At 41.2% G+C, this 16,709-nt stretch overlaps 1 protein-coding gene across 3 annotated transcripts in view; it reads left to right on the plus strand.

The window, feature by feature from the left end:
* Positions 1–16,709, plus strand: part of LOC149187038 (Protein kinase superfamily protein) — a 409,207-nt gene that overhangs the window by 17,549 nt on the left and 374,949 nt on the right. The gene's annotated exons all lie outside the window — the stretch shown is intronic.

A 16,709-nucleotide genomic window follows, 5' to 3' on the forward strand; every position in this document is an offset into this window, starting at 1 on the left:
CTGACCTTAGTTTTTCCATCCCTCTCTGTTGCTTTTTACATTTTCTTGAATTTTCCTTGTATTATTCCTTGTAGCTCAAGGAGTGAGAGCTTGCTTTTATGATGTATAACAATTATTACCCCCTTTAAGATGGGGCAGTTCATCGCCCATTAGGGGTTGGGACATGCAAGGGTTCCTTGTCTTCTATGAGATCGGGCAATGTTGGCCCAGGAACTAGGTGATGGTCATGTGGGAGAGGTAGAGCTCATGCTTGGCTTTTGCCCACATGCTAATTTGTAAGTCCCGACCATGTTTTGCATTTTGATTTTTCCTTTATTTTTCTTGTGGCCATCATATGCTCTTTTATTTTCTTTTACATGCATCAACCTCCCAGGGTGCATTTCCAGGCCCAATATATGAGGATGTGTGAGTGCCCAATCCCAATGAACCAATGGTCAGTTGACCTGAAGAATGGAGGTGGAATAGGGGCTCATAATGTAAGATGGAAAGTGGTAGATATGGAATAGAGATAGATGGGGCTACACTATCTCTATCACGGTTTCCCAAATGGTGCCCTTTCCTAAATCCATGGGCCATTAGGGGAGGTCCCATTGGACTAAAATTGAAAATTAACCCCCATTTAAGGTGAGGGAACAAGACTATGGACAAGACCATTCTTTCTTCCAAGTTACCCCATAATCCATGTCCAAATGCCCAAATACAAACAAGCAGAAGCACTAAATTGCAAAATGAATAAAGTACCTTTTGATTTGAAGCCCACCTTCCAACATGTGCTCCTGACAAATGGGCAAGGAAACATATGATTGATGCAAGTGACAGAAATATGAATGGCACATCACATCGGCTACAAAGTGGCTCTTAGGTGTTGCCAACTGGAAGAGATGAATAGGAAAGAAAACTTCTCCTAGGGGTCACCCACTTTTGGTGGGTAACATTTGGCTCCAACTGGGACATGAGCACATTGTAGAGCGCATGATCCATGTAAGTGAATGGGGAGTTCATGAGAACTTCAACAATCTCATGGAACTGCAGACTAGTATCCTGTACACTATAATAGTATAATACAACTATTTGGGAGCATGTGGACTGGGTGTACTTTAATCTTCTATGTTTTTCATAAAAGGAATAATCCATACAGAAAAGTAAATCTATGTTAAGTATAAGTCTAATCTAGCATGAGAACATGATATGATGATATTAGCTATGCAAACGGAATTGCAATGCACCTATACTAACATACATGCTAAGACATCGCGCAAGAGCTAAGTATAGGCATGCAACCAATGTAACCAACATATCATTAGATCAATAAAACACCGCTTTTCCCTATGATTAGGAATGCGATTGGACAAGAAAACATCACAATCATCCATGCAAGATCTACATACAAGATCATAAGGGTAGGAGATGGGAAAACAAGATGACCTCAACTCATGAAAGGGATCTATGGGTGCAGGGGAAAAAGGGGAATCATGTTGACACCATTGGGTCATTCCTTCAAGTTTGAATATAGAAAAGTGAACGATCAAGCTCAAGCACTCCTTCTCAAAAACCTTCTTAGTGATACAATGCTTCATGGTATTCTTAGGGACACGATGGGAAGGATGAGGAGATGTCTGGCATGGAGGATCACAATAACTAGGTTTCCTATTACAATTCCATGTTGAAAAGGGGATTGGTAGGGGTGTCCACCTTTGACTCAAATACACCTCCTTGATCGTAATGAAAAACAAGATCCCTATTAATATCATCATCGGTATCATAGACGGGGTCCTTGTCAAAATGATGGCCACCAACCTCTCATTTCCTTTCTTCTATACACAAGAAATCACAATGTCAATCTTCGAGGGATTAATGGAGTTATCTTTTTCAAGGTCCTCAATAGGTACATTGTTAGAAATAACGTACTTGAAAAAGATAGGGCTATCTTCAACTCTTCTTTCTAAGGAACCATCTTCATCAAGATCCTTATCATGCTCCTTTTCAAGATCACCGTCAATATCGCCATCAATGATTTCATCTTGATGATCTACAAAGGGCTCATCTTCTTCCTCATGGTCTTCACTATGGCTGAGGAGGCCCTCTTCTTGGAGAGCAATGTTCAAGTTTTGGATAACATCTTCAACATGATTGCTTGGTCCCAATACTTAAGGAATTCCTCAGTGAGAACCCTAATGGAAGGGATTTGGTCTACATCATTTAAGCCAATCTCTTCGATCTTCCCTAAAGGAATCAATGAAGAGCCACATGAGAACATCCTTATGAATCATGTTGATTTCAAGTGTACTTGAGGAACTTGACAACATGATCCATGGTTGAAGAAGGATCTCCATTGAATTTTGGGATATTTTTCATATAATTTGTATCCCACCGATTTGGATATCTAGGGATTTCCTTGACATCCAAAGCAGGGAATATCTTATGCAAATTCCAAGGAGCCATTGCCTCGGTTCTTGCATAACATACAAATTAGGAGTTGCCAGGGGGGATTTAGGATGCCTTTGAGAGATGCCCTCTCCACCCTACAAGCATTGAATTTGAAGTTTAATGAAGAACAAGGGCTTTGTTCTTCTAATGGAGTTACCAGATAAGAATTTATCTTGTTGTTAGAGAAGAAGGTAAATATTTTGTAAAGGTAGACTCACTTCTTCCTCGACAATGACGCCAAAAATGTTGACACAAAATCTAGCAAGCCTTGGAGAGGGAAACCCTACAAGGTATAAACTAGACTTATAAGCAACAATGGGGTTGTGGCCCACTATCACCACAACCAAAACCCCTTACTCTCAATGGGAACAGTCTTGGTAAGACAAAGATCACTTATAATAGGTATTCTAGGTTTAAGGTATGAAATGATCTCACTAGGAGGTCTTCAAGAAAAACAAAATTTTGGTCCATGGCTTCACAAGGAAGCAATTCGCTTCCTATGAAGATACCTAGAGATAAAGGCACATGACCTAGGGTTTGATTGATTTGACGAGTGTTGGAGTAACTCAAGGTCAAAGTGAGGAGAAAAGGTTTCCTACAATGTATATTAGCAGCCGAGGCTCATGAAATTTTCAAGAAAATCCTTAAGTTGAGGGAAGAAAAACTAGGGTTTCCCTCTGTTAAAATTGGCAACTAGGGCCAAACTCCTTGTGGGTCATCTTATTTATGGCAGCTGATATTTTTCTTGGATCCCTCTCATCAAGAGGTGTAGGATTGATCTAAAGATTATCCGGTTCCGATAAGTATTCATGGAGTTATGAATTTAATTGTGTTATAAGACAATTTGTCAAGGTCGGCCAACAACCAAATAACCCACACATGTGCTCCACGATTTAGTATAAAAAGAGGTGACTTGATAGTCATTTCTACACACACTTCTATCTTGATTTCTCTCCAGTTGTCTTGGGTTTCAGTGGAAGAGAAATCTAGGAGTGGAAGCCCTAGACGCTGGAGGAAAAGAGGCTGCCCTAGCGGCAACAAAGAAGACATGCCAACAAAGCTATGGAAGGGTTCTATATATTGCCTAAAGGATGCCCTAGCCGCAATCTGCCCTAACCAAGAGGACGGAGTCAAGTGAGAAGCCCTAACGCTATCAAGGAGGACAGCCCTAACGCTGGTATCTATGCAATCTAGAAGGTAGCCGAGTTTATGGAGATATTCTCATTGTTTTGGGTGCGGATTTTAGAGAAGAAGAGCCGCAACTCTTAGCCACATTGCAGGAGGCAAGAAGGATGGCTTGAGAGTAGTTTTGTGACACGTTGGAGCAGTCTTATCTTGCAAAACAGACTGTAGACTATAGGTGAGTTTAATGACTGTTTTGTGCATGGTTTAGCGGTGTACATCTCTGTTTATAGGGCCGCAGTGAGGGACTGCTACAACAACAGTTGGGAGGTGAAGTTTAGATGGCCGAGAGGCCTAGAAAGGCCCTCCTAACCAGGCCACAGTCATCTCAAAGGGACATCGTGGAGAAGCTTAAGGAGTAGCGTGGAGGGCTGTGGTAGGAACAACTGCTGTAGGTGATAGCGGATCTGGTAAGGGTTGATATGCATCCTAAGGAAGCATCGTAGCTATGGAAGAAGCTTGCCAAGGTGGGCCATAGTCCTCAAGGGACTTGTTTGATGACTGTTAGGTGGAGTTAGGGCTGCCTAGTGCCCTAACCAGATTAGTCATGAACAACAAGGTATGGCAAGGCTATTGGATAGCAGCAAGGTATGGCAAGGCTATTGGACAACAACAAGGTATGGCAATGGCATAGTGTAAAATGGCATAATTGGGATAGCATGACTGTTAGGGACAACAACTACAACAATACAACTAGGCAGCAGTGGCAAGCATGGAGCTACAAGGGACAACTGCATGGTAAATAGGACAACAATGACATTGTGCAACAATGACACAATGGGATAGCAGCAACAACAAGATGCAACAAGCAAATGGGACAGCTAGGCAATGGTGCTTAGTACAACATGGTAAATGGGACAACTAGGCATGGTGCTTAGTACAGTGTGACACATGGGACAACTGTGGTAGCATGGTGCAACAATGGCACATGAGACAACCGTGCAGCATAAGGTGCAACAGTATGATGTGTACATCATGGTCATGAGGTCCAGCATTGTGATGATGGGTGCAGCATGGTGCAGCACGGTGAGGTGCAACATGATGACGAGATGCAACACAATGATAGGTGAAGGAGTCACCTTGGAGAATCAGTTGAAGCAGCTTGTCTTCAACTGATCTCATGTATCATCTTCTTAGAGATGATCTATGCTCTTATCTAGATAAGTCAAAGTGTTGACTTCTGTTGTAAATGTACTATCTCTCTCTACTGAACTATATCAAGGGTTTCCCCACATTGGGGTTTGTCCCTGGCTAGCGCCACATCTTTTGTCCCCTTGTCTTGGCTTGTCTTCTGCGATTTATGTTTATGTTCTATCTGCAGTTTACTTTAATGCTGATGTGATTGCTAATTTGGAAAAGATATTGAGTTAACTGTGAAAATTGAAATAAATTGCTCTAAGCATAGAACATACCTAAAACTAACATGGAATTAGAGCTGAGGTGAAGACAAAGCCCAAGCAAGAGTGAAAGAGCAATCACCGAAGACAGTTTGGAAAGGAAAATAGGATCAGTGGATTCCTCATCCCTTTTCAAATTCACCAAGGGTGAAGTCAAAGCAGAGAACATTATCAGAATGGCGCAGCTGAAGCTTCTGATGACCTAAAGATCACTTCAATGGGAAGTCCGGATCTAAGGGTGGATGGAAAGGCAAATGCCTTGGGTGTAATAAGTTCGACCATTATGCGAAGGAGTGTCCGAGGTAGGGACACATCACTTGATGATGATAACAATCATTCCAGGGACATCTTCAATGATCGGAGGAATGACAGGTAATGCAGGTCATCAAGGAAACGACCGACTCTTCAAAGAAAGCAAGGAACCCCAGGTATGAAGAATCAAATGTTGTTTATGATAAGATAAAGAAGCGTTATCTTGTATTGGTCCTCTCCTTCAGACTCTTTGGGAATTTGGTTTATTGATTGTAGTGCTTCAAGGCACTTCAACGGATAGAAGGGTGCTCTCTCTAATATGGTAGAGATGGAAACAATCATGGGATTATACTTGGAGTCAATGCCACCTATCCCGGAAAGGGTGTAGGGAATGTTACCCCTCAATTGAATGAGGGTAACTTGATTCATTTACAAAATCTCTTTTATGTACCTGATCGCAAGAAGAACCTGGTGTCCATTTCGGCAATGGAAGTCAAAGGTTTCAGGGTGGCATTCATCGATGGAAAGGTACGTGTTTGAAAATGGAATTTTCAAAGATACTTTTGAGTTGAGGGTTGGCAATTTGTATCAAGTTGTAGGATGGTCCATTGGGGACCATGTCAGTTGACACATCTCATCTATGGCACCGGAGGTCTGCTTATTGTGGGACCCTACCCGATGTGAGTCAGATAGTGTCAGGGATGCCTGAATTCAAGAAGAACATGAAGGTACATTTCCAAGATGTACCAAAGGAAAATCCTACAAGGGGACCATTCCCCTCATGTAGCAGGTCCACAGGTTTGGAACAACCCGAGGGGTTTGAGATTCATGATCGAGAATCTCATGTATGTAGGTGGAAGAAAGCCCTCTATGGCTTGAGGCAAAACACCCCGGGCTTAGTTTGAGAGGATTGATAGCTGTCTGATGAAGCTGAGATTCACTAGGAGTGAAGCCGATCCAAACCATTGCTTGAAGGTTGTGGATGATAGACCTCTCATACCGGTACCTTATGAGGACGACCTCTTTCTAACAGGTGCAGACCCTTTCATTTGCAGAAGTAAGAGGGAGTTAGATTTTGGATTTGGAATGGTGAATTGCAAGCCCGTGACTACCTCGATGGAGCTTAACTTTCAGAAGTTATGTGGTAGTGATGTCGGACTAGATTTGGGAAATGCCTTTGAGTATCATAAACTCATTCGCTTTGATGTTCTTGGGGAACTTCCGTCCGGATATATGTTTTGCAGTTAGCATGTTGGGCTCATATTTGGTTGAGCCTCACTAGATTGGTGCCAAAAATCCTCTGAGATATCTTCGGGGCACAATCTCTTATGGATTGAGATACACTGCCGGAAATGTGAAGTTGCATGATTATTCGAATGCTGACAGAGCAGGCAGTGTGGAGGATCTCAAGAGCACTTCGGAGTGCTGATTCTCTTTGGGTTCTGCTCGATATCCTGGATGAGCAGGAAGCAGAAGACAATTGCTTTGAGCACCGCTGAGACCGAATACATAGCTACAAGTATGACCTTGTGTGAAGCTGCCTGGTTGCGGAAGCTCTTCAGTGAGCTGTTTGTACACATGATGGATACCACCGTGATCTTCTGTGTCAACCATGGGGGGATTCGATTGTTGAGGAATCCCGTACTCTAGGATTGCTCCAACATATAGACATCAGATACTACCTTATCTGGGATATGGTACATCGATGAGCGAGGAGGCTCCATCGCATTGAGACTGATGTACAGGTCGCAGACATTCTATCAAAGCCCCGGGGAAAGGTCAAATTTGTGACTTTCCCAAACGACTTGGAGTCATTGAGAAACCCTCTTTTGAGGGTCCTGCATGTTGCATGCATTGTTCTCTGGGAGCTCGGGGGGCTTGGGGTACTTATTGGAGCAACAAGCGACCATAGGGCGACCCACCCTCCCTTAATGGTGTGCTGTGTACAGGGTGAATGGCTCAGCCTTCCCCTTTGATACCTCGTGGTGACTTAGGGACAGGATGAGTGGTTCTCCTGTCGAGGCATCCTAGCCATGCAGTCTGGGATTCATGGGAAGTGCCTCTCATCTGGCCAATGAGCAGGGAAATGGGGTTAGGGACCATAGTAGTACTATCGATGGACGCATCGTTGTATCTATTGTACTTCCTATGCTAGGATGACCTCCATTGATCTGGGATCAGTATGAGTGGTTTGAGACACTCTCTTGTGATATTGATCTGGGATCAATGAAACTTATCTGGGATCAGTATGAGTGGTTTGAGACACTCTCTTGTGATATTGATCTGGGATCAATGAAACTGACTTTGGGTCAGTAAGAGCAATATAACACACTCTCTTCATATGGAACTGACTTCGAGTCAGTAGAGAATGGTATGAGACATTCTCAATCAATTCTTCTTCTTCATAGTTCAGCAGCGCAGAGCCAAGCAGTGCAGAGCACAGTTGGCAGAGATAGTATAGTCTGGTCGATGGATCAACAGATGGAGTTCTCCCTAGTTGAGAGGGAGTGTTAAAATTGGCAACTAGGGCCAAACTCCATGTGGGTCATCTTATTTATGGCAGCTGATATTTTTCTTGGATCCCTCTCATCGAGAGGTGTAGGATTGATCTAAAGATCATCCGATTTGGATAAGTATTTATGGAGTTATGAATTTAATTGTGTTATAAGACAATTCGTCAAGGTCGGCCAACAACCAAATAACCCACACATGTGCTCCACGATTTAGTATAAAAAGAGGTGACTTGATAGTCATTTCTACACACACTTCTATCTTGATTTCTCTCCAGTTGTCTTGGGTTTTAGTGGAAGAGAAATCTAGGAGTGGAAGCCCTAGATGTATGAGGAAAAGAGGCTGCCCTAGCCGCAACAAAGAAGACAGGCCAGCGAATCTATGGAAGGGTTCTATACGTTGCCTAAAGGATGCCCTAGCCGCAATCTGCCCTAACCAAGAGGACGGAGTCAAGTGAGAAGCCCTAACGCTATCAAGGAGGACAGCCCTAACGCTGGTATCTATGCAATCTAGAAGGTAGCCGAGTTTATGGAGACATTCTCACTGTTTTGGGTGCGGATTTTAGAGAAGAAGAGCTGCAACTCTTAGTCACATTGCAGGAGGCAAGAAGGATGGCTTGAGGGCAGTTTTGTGACACGTTGGAGCAGTCTTACCTTGCAAAACAGGCCGTAGAATATAGGTGAGTTTAATGACTGTTTTGTGCATGGTTTTCGGGTGTGCATCTCTGTTTATAGGGCCGTAGTGAGGGACTGCTACAACAATAGTTGGGAGGTGAAGTTTAGATGGCCAAGAGGCCTAGAAAGGCCCTCCTAACCAGGCCGCAGTCATCTCAAAGGGACAACGTGGGGAAGCTTAAGGAGCAACGTGGAGGGCTGTGGTAGGAACAACTGTTGTAGGTGACAGCGGATCTGTGAAGGGCTGATATGCATCCTAAGGAAGCATCGTAGCTATGGAAGAAGCTTGCCAAGGTGGGCCGTAGTCCTCAAGGGACTTGTTTGATGACTGTTAGGTGGAGTTAGGGCTGCCTAGTACCCTAACCAGATCAGTCATGAACAACAAGGTATGGCAAGGCTATTGGACAACAACAAGGTATGGCAATGGCATAGTGCAAAATGGCATAGTTGGGATAGCATGACTGTTAGGGACAACAACTACAACAATACAACTAGGCAGCAGTGGCAAGCATGGAGCTGCAAGGGACAACTACATGGTAAATAGGACAGCAATGACATTATGCAACAATGACACAATGGGATAGCAACAACAACAAGATGCAGCAAGCAAATGGGACAACTAGGCAATGGTGCTTAGTACAACATGGTAAATGGGACAACTAGGCGTGGTGCTTAGTACAATATGACACATGGGACAACTGTGGCAGCATGGTGCAACAATGGCACATGGGACAACACTGCAACATAAGGTGCAGTAGTATGATGTGTACAACATGGTCTTGAGGTCCAGCATTGTGATGATGGGTGCAACACGGTGACGAGATGCAACACAATGATAGGTGAAGGGGTCACCTTGGAGAATCAGTTGAAGCAACTTGTCTTCAACTGATCTCATGTATCATCTTCTTAGAGATGATCTATGCTCTTATCTAGATAAGTCAAAGTGTTGACTTCTGTTGTAAATGTACTATCTCTCTCTGTTGAACTATTGAAGAACATATAAGAAGAATTGATCAAGGGTTTCCCCACATTGGAGTTTGTCCCTAGCTAGTGCCACATCTTGTGTCCTCTTGTCTTGGCTTGTCTTCTGCAATTTATGTTTATGTTCTATCTGCAGTTTACTTTAATGCTAATGTGATTGTTAATCTGGAAAAGATATTGAGCTAACTGTGAAAATTGAAATAAATTGCTCTAAGCATAGAACATACCTAAAATTAACACTCTTAGGGAAAACACCTAGGACAAGGGAATTTGTGGATAAAATTGAAGTGGATGCCCACCAAATTGATAGGTTTTGTGGCAAACCCTATCTACTTGATGTTTAGGCTCTCCAATCACCAATATCCTCTCTCCCTAGAAATTTGCACCAAGCCCTAGATTCCTTCTCTAGCCTTGAAAGGACCAAAATTTAGGAGAGAGAAAGTATGGAGAAAAAGTGAGAATGATCACCAACAATTTGGATTAGTGCCCTTAGCCTTTGGGTGCATGGAATCAAGGATGTAATAGATTAACTAACCTTGTTTCTAAAGAGGTTGAAATTTGATGCCCTAGCAACAAATTTCAACCATTTACCTACTCAATGAAATAATGGAGTTTTATGGGAGAGCTACTAGGAGTACATCACTAGGACAATTCTTAGCATGTCATGTATGTGTAATGCATACAATATTGATATAGCTAGCATTCAATTAATATTCAATAAAATTAGGGCATAATTTAGCATCAACTAGAATCAATCATTCCATACATTAGACATAGAAAATAGATCTTCAACAATTAAGAGTACTTAAAAGACATTGTGCAAGAAATCCATCTATTGATCGAAATAATAGCTCCAAAGAATATCCAAAAATAAGCTCCAAACATCAAAATGCATCCAAGATCAAATATAGTCCATAAAAGAGCAAGTGCGAGTTTCCTCTATGAGGTCAAAATCCCAAGTGTGATGATGATGAGAGATCAAATGAGATCTCTCTAATATATATGTGCCCTATCATGTCCTAATAATAAAATAATGTGCATGTAATGGCCTAGGTCATAAGTCGACCTAGTAGCTTTTGCAAAATTAATTTTATCTCCAAAAATGCTAGCCGAAATGCTGGCATCATGCTTGCGTGGGCTTCTAGAAAGCTAACATTGAGGCCTTTTGGTGCCATGACAAGTGTAGAAGGTCTCTAAAATCAAGATCTAGGGGTTGGCCACTGTATCTTGGTGCAAATCATCCTATGGCCCCCAAATATGGGTTTGGGGCACAAAATGGGGTCTCATGGGTCTCCAAGTGATAAAATCTCTTTCTCTGCTCCAATGTTGAGGACACTGAAGATGGTGCTAGCCCTCCCATGTCTCAAGGTATGAGACGAGCCTCATTTGGGCCCTAGATCATCTGCCACACCATGTATACACTACTAAGCCGGTTGGAGGTCAAGTGGTCTAGGTGCATCATCCCATGAATAATAAGGAAAACGTAGGAATGTTGTGGGTGTTGAAGGTGCCCATGGCTATGATGATGCTCTACAATGCTCTAGAGGCCCATGGGTTCCAACGCATCACCCTTGGGTGTCAATATGTCCCTATAGATGACGTGGACCGCAGTTAAGTTGCCTAGACCTATTAATGGAACCACCTGCCAATCACACACAATATCTAGTGCCGTAACTTTCACCATTAGGTGCATTAGTCATTATTGCATCTAAGTGAACCAAGCTAGAAAGAAATGGGCATAATAACACTTCATATGTGGCTCCTCTTCCAAAATTGGGGCCTTAGTCATGTAATGGTGTTACCTCCCTAGGTAGGAGAAGTTAATAGACGACCCTATTAGGTGTTTTCTACCCCTAAAGGGAAGTTACATGGAATAGCGGGGGAAAGAACTCCACGACCAAGTGCCATGGTCAAAGGGACCAACTATGATGGAATACCTCATCCTGGGTGTATAAATGTGAGGAGGGAGCAATCGTGGATGCATGAGTTACCTCCACCTTAGTTGATGCATGATGAAAAATTGACTTTTGAGGGACTATAAGTAGCTTTTTTACTCTCAAAGTGGATTTTAGGATAATGCTGAGCCTTTGAGGATGAATTTCGAGTAGTCATATGCTCAAGACATTTTCCAGGACCACTTATTTACATCATTACATAGAAAATAATTAAAAAATCCCATTTTGTGGGAATTTTTTAATCATTAAAAAATCCTACTTAGACCTAGCCAAATTCCGCAAAATTCACAGATGACCTAGCATGATAATATACATTTACACTAGACACTAAGATGGACTTAAGGCACGATCTTCAAGCTGTCACCCTGACTTTGGGATAATGCAGTGAGTGAAAAAACCTAGAAAATTATTCGCCACTAAAAAGTGGAAATAATTAACCAAGTAAAAAAAACACTCCAAGGTGTACTCGCCAATGTTGTGAAAATCGCGATCGGGATTAAATCGGCGCGGGGAACAAATCGGAAAAAATTGGAATTATCGAGAAAAAATCGGAAAAAATCGGGAAAAAATCGGGAAAAAATCGTTTCGTACAAAAATATTCATTTTTTTTTTCAAAATTTTTAATATCTAAACCATCTACAACATAAAATAAATACATTGACACATAAATATGATAAAAAAAACTAATATATAAGATGTTTAATATCATTTCTAGTGCTAAAATCACACATAACATTGAATCATGTCATGAATAGTAAGTCCCGACTCCTGAGTCCCAACTCAACCACAAAATATCAACAAAAAATATGATAATGTATCTCATCATGTCATAATGTCATATACAATAAAATGAAAGTCTAATCCTATTGATTTCCTCTGCCTCTCTTGCGAGAAAATGCCACAACTTTCCCTTTCCCTCTAGATGTAGATGCTGGTGCCCGTGCTGGTGGAGCTGGCAGTGGAGTCTGATGTGCTCTAGAAGCTGAAGAACTAGAAGTAGGAGCTATAGGAGGTAGACCACGTCCTCTACTGGTGGCAGTGGTAGCCCGGGCAGGCGGTGTCACCTCCTCCTCCTGTTCCTCCTCCTCCTCCTCCTCCTCCACCTGCTCCTCCTCCTGCTCCTGCTCCTGCTCCCCTTCCACTACATCCTGCACTAACCAATCATCAGCAGAATCCATGAGAGGCCTCTCGGCCTCAACCCTCCATGCAACAGTGGTGTCAAGCCCATCCAATGAGATGGCATCCACATCAGGTGTCCTCTCAAGTTGCCTCACCCGCAATCGAAGATTGTAGTAGACGTAGGCCATGTCATTAAGTCGTTGGGACTCCAACCTGTACAAAGATCATGAAATAATAATTAATAATTATAAAAAAAATATTGTTTAATGAATTCAAAAATTTATTTGGAAATTTGCAATTGCGCTCACATCTTGAGCAGCTGCATGTTTGGCTGAGGATGCGAATGGAAAGCTTTTGCAGAAGGGGTACCCTGCCACCATACATTTTCCACCATGCATCTACAACAAAATTACAAATAAATTTTTAAATAAACATAAGAAAAAAATGGAATTTGAAGAGACAATGAAATTTGAAACAAAGTTACAAACTAAAAAATACCTGGCATTTTAATCGTCCTATCAGTGATAGCCATCTCAAAGCCAAATGTGCCACCTGCCATTCTATATGTCTCAATTTGTTTAGAGATCTCTATACGTTGTTCTAGAGATCGCACCATCTTTTGGACACAGGATAAGAATCCGTCCATGATCTCAGCATCAAAATCAAACCCACATGCATAAGAAAATGCAGGGTTCAGGAAAAGCCCAGCAGCATGAATGGGACGATGGAGTGTTGTTCCATCGCTCATCAATCACTCCCCATAGGAGTTGTTTCTGAAACCCATCATCTCCCTTATCATCATAGTAGCCCTGAATGGCTTCTTTGGCCCTGTCCATGGCTTCATACAAATAGCCCATTGCGGGCTTCTCACCATCAACCAACCGAAGAACCTTTACCAAAGGTTTAATAACGGCGCACACCTCCTGCACTCCCGCCCAGAAGTCTTCCTGGTATGAAACTAGTCTGCATACGACCTCTCCTTCTGGTTTGCGGCTCATTGGCAAAGCACGCCACTCCTCTGAAAGAAACATTCTCTTCACATCCCACATAGAAATCAAGAGGGATTGAAGAGATATGAAACTAGTGGAAAACCGTGTAATGGCGGGGTGCACCAACTCTTTGTTGTTGGTGAATCTTCTCATCAAGCTAAGCACAGATGTATGATTATATATAAATTTTGTAATGCTTTTTGATGAGTCAACAATATCTTTGACAAAGGGAATTTTCCCTATGTCCTCTAACATCAAATCAATACAATGGGCAGCACAAGGTGTCCAAAATAAAGTAGGATGCCTGTCCATAAGCATCCTACCAGTAGCAACATAATTTGCAGCATTGTCCGTTATGACTTGGACAACATGTTGTTCACCCACTTCCAAAATAAACACATCTAGCGAATCACATAAAGTTCTTGCATCTTTGATTTGTGCAGATGCATCAACAAATTTGATAAACATAGTCCCCTTGGGACAACTAACCAAGAAGTTTATAAGGGTTCTCCCCTTTTGGTCAGTCCAACCATCTGACAGAACAGTGCATCCTGTTTGTGCCCATGATGCCCTAAAATCCTCCAATCTTTGGGTGTAGTCACGCTTTTCATTTTGAAGAATCCGGCCTCTGAAATCATGATAAGAAGGGATTTTGTACCTCGGGCCAACATTGGCAATAGCATCAACAGTGGGTTGGAAAAATGGATTATTCCTTACAATGCTGAAAGGAATATCACTCCCGAGGAGAAATTTTGCCATCAACTTGTCAGCTTGTTCTTTCTCAGTTCTTTTTAGCATTGAACCGATAGATGGCTGTGAACCAGGTGTGGTTTGAGGAACAAAAAATGATGATGCAGCTACCGGATTGGCTGATGCTGCAGTAGAACCAGTGCCACTTGGCCCACTTCCTTCAGCTGACCTTTTTAGTTGCTTTTTGAGTTCTTCTTTGGCCTCTCTATTTTGCTCTAAAGTTTCCAATGCTCTCATGGCTTTTTGGATAAGTTCAACAGTTGTATTTGTACAAGGCTCCACATCACGTCCATGGATTTGTGCAAGGTGAAACTTCAACCTGTACACCCCCTGGACATCCCCTTTCCACACAACTTGCAACTCAAGTTTACTCTATCATTCAGAGCATCAGGTACAACATATTCCTAGAAAGGATCCAATTTCCTTGGCATGTTTGTTTTTGAACTTTGAAGTTGCAAACTTGAAGTCTTGAATGGTGTTTTGGTGCAGTTGTGAACCTATGGGAAAATAAGGATTAGGATTACAATTTAGCATTTACAAAATTACAAGTTACAAATTTACAAATTACAATTTAGTATTTTAATTTTTAATTTTTACATTGATGATTGTATCATTGTACAATGAAAATCCAAGTTACCCGTAACCCAACCTAAAACAACCATTCCAAAGTTCAAAGTTTCAAACACAAATTATCCAACCAATCCAAACCCAAATTACCCAACGAAATGGCAAAATGCCAAAAACGATGAAAAAAATATAAACAATGTTTAAAAAAATGAAAAAAAAAATTGGTTCCCATAGTCATACCAAGTTACCTAACCCAAAACAATGAAGAAATACAAAAAAATCTTTAAAAACAATGAAAACAAAAGAAAAATGGTGCCCATACCAAGTTTCCCAACTAAAAACAATGAAAAACATACAAAAACAATGTTTTTAAACAATGAAAACAAAAAAAAATTAATCCTCATACCGTTTCTATGGAGAAATCAGTGGTCTCCTCTTGATTTTCTCCTCTAAGCACTTAAATTTGGCTAAAAACCCTCTTCCGCTTGGTCTCCAAGAGCTCCTTCTCCCTCCGCGCACGACTGTCCAAATGAGCGCATGTAAAACCCAAAAAAACGTTATAAAACCTTGCTGTCGCGACCCTCGGCGATTTTTTCTTAAAAAATCACAATTTTTTCGTTTTTATCACAATTTTTTCAGTAAAAATCAGCAAAAAAAATACCGGCGATTTTTTTTTCGTTTATTTATCGCGATTTAATCAGCAGAGGGAAAAAATCGCGATTTTTTCATTTTATTGCGATTTAATCGCGATTTTCACAACACTGGTACTCGCTTGTTGATCGAGTCGCAACATCCTAGGTCTATTACATAGCTTTATTCATCATGTTAGTTACAGTTATACAATATCCCCATCGGGTTGCAGAATCTGAGGACTGAATGAAGAAAGAGAGAAGGAAAGGGGCTTAGAAGCCCTGATGAAATTCAGAACTCTGTAAGCGCAGGAATGTTTTGACATATCCTTGGGCATAGAGTCTTCAAGTGTACTTCAGTGAAGTATTTGCAGTACCAAAATTGGAGTTTGAACCACAATTGAAAGTTACATGACTTAATTACGAACCTCCACAGAGATCACAAATCTTCAGTCAAGCCCCAAAGAATAAAATTTCAGACTAGATGACTTCTGAGGTAGCCACAGAAAAAAATTGTCACAAGGAGAGGACTTCGGACTTAGAACTTTGGTCTTGAGCAGAAGATGATTAACCAGAATCTTGTTTTGGATCTTCATAGAAACAAGCCAAAAGTTTGCTATGTATCAACATAGAACCTGTTGACCCTGTCGCCTACACCTACTTACAAGTTAGTGAGAAAAACCTTCAACCCCACAAGGTGTTATAGTGAAAATGGATTACTTTTAAGGATTTATGAGCAAATATGAAGTGAGCAACTTGAAATAACAATGCCAATCATTAATATGACAAAAACCATAAAACCAGTGCCTTATAAGGAATTTGCTCAACAATTTAAAGATATATTTGCTCAAAGTAAAATGCAATGCTCTCAAAAGAGAAAGCAAAGTAACCCTAAAATGTAAACAAAAATTGTTAGCACAAGATATGTAAGATACAAAATGTTTTTGAGATAATACTCTTTATAAATCAAAACATGTGAAACATATCTTGCCAAAACCCAAAAATTAGTAATTAACTTGGAAATGTAAAAGAAAGGAAGTGCTAAACCAAGACATCAATATGCAATTAGACTTGAAGCATGAAAAGAAAGCACTTGTTTGAAAGGATTACAATACTTGCTTTTGGAATAGACTTTGCATATGAAAACTCAAACCATCAAGAGACAAGTAAAGTAAATGTAATGGAAAGTGCTCTTGGTTAATTTTATTAATTATCTCTACAACAAGATTACAATTTAACTCTTCAATCCTTAGACCTCACCCTCGCCCAAAGATAT

Source organism: Pinus tabuliformis, chromosome 3_1, assembly GCF_031772625.1.
Source record: "Pinus tabuliformis cultivar Carrire ecotype Pingquan chromosome 3_1, CPIR1, whole genome shotgun sequence".
In the NCBI taxonomy this organism is placed as follows: Eukaryota; Viridiplantae; Streptophyta; class Pinopsida; order Pinales; family Pinaceae; genus Pinus; species Pinus tabuliformis.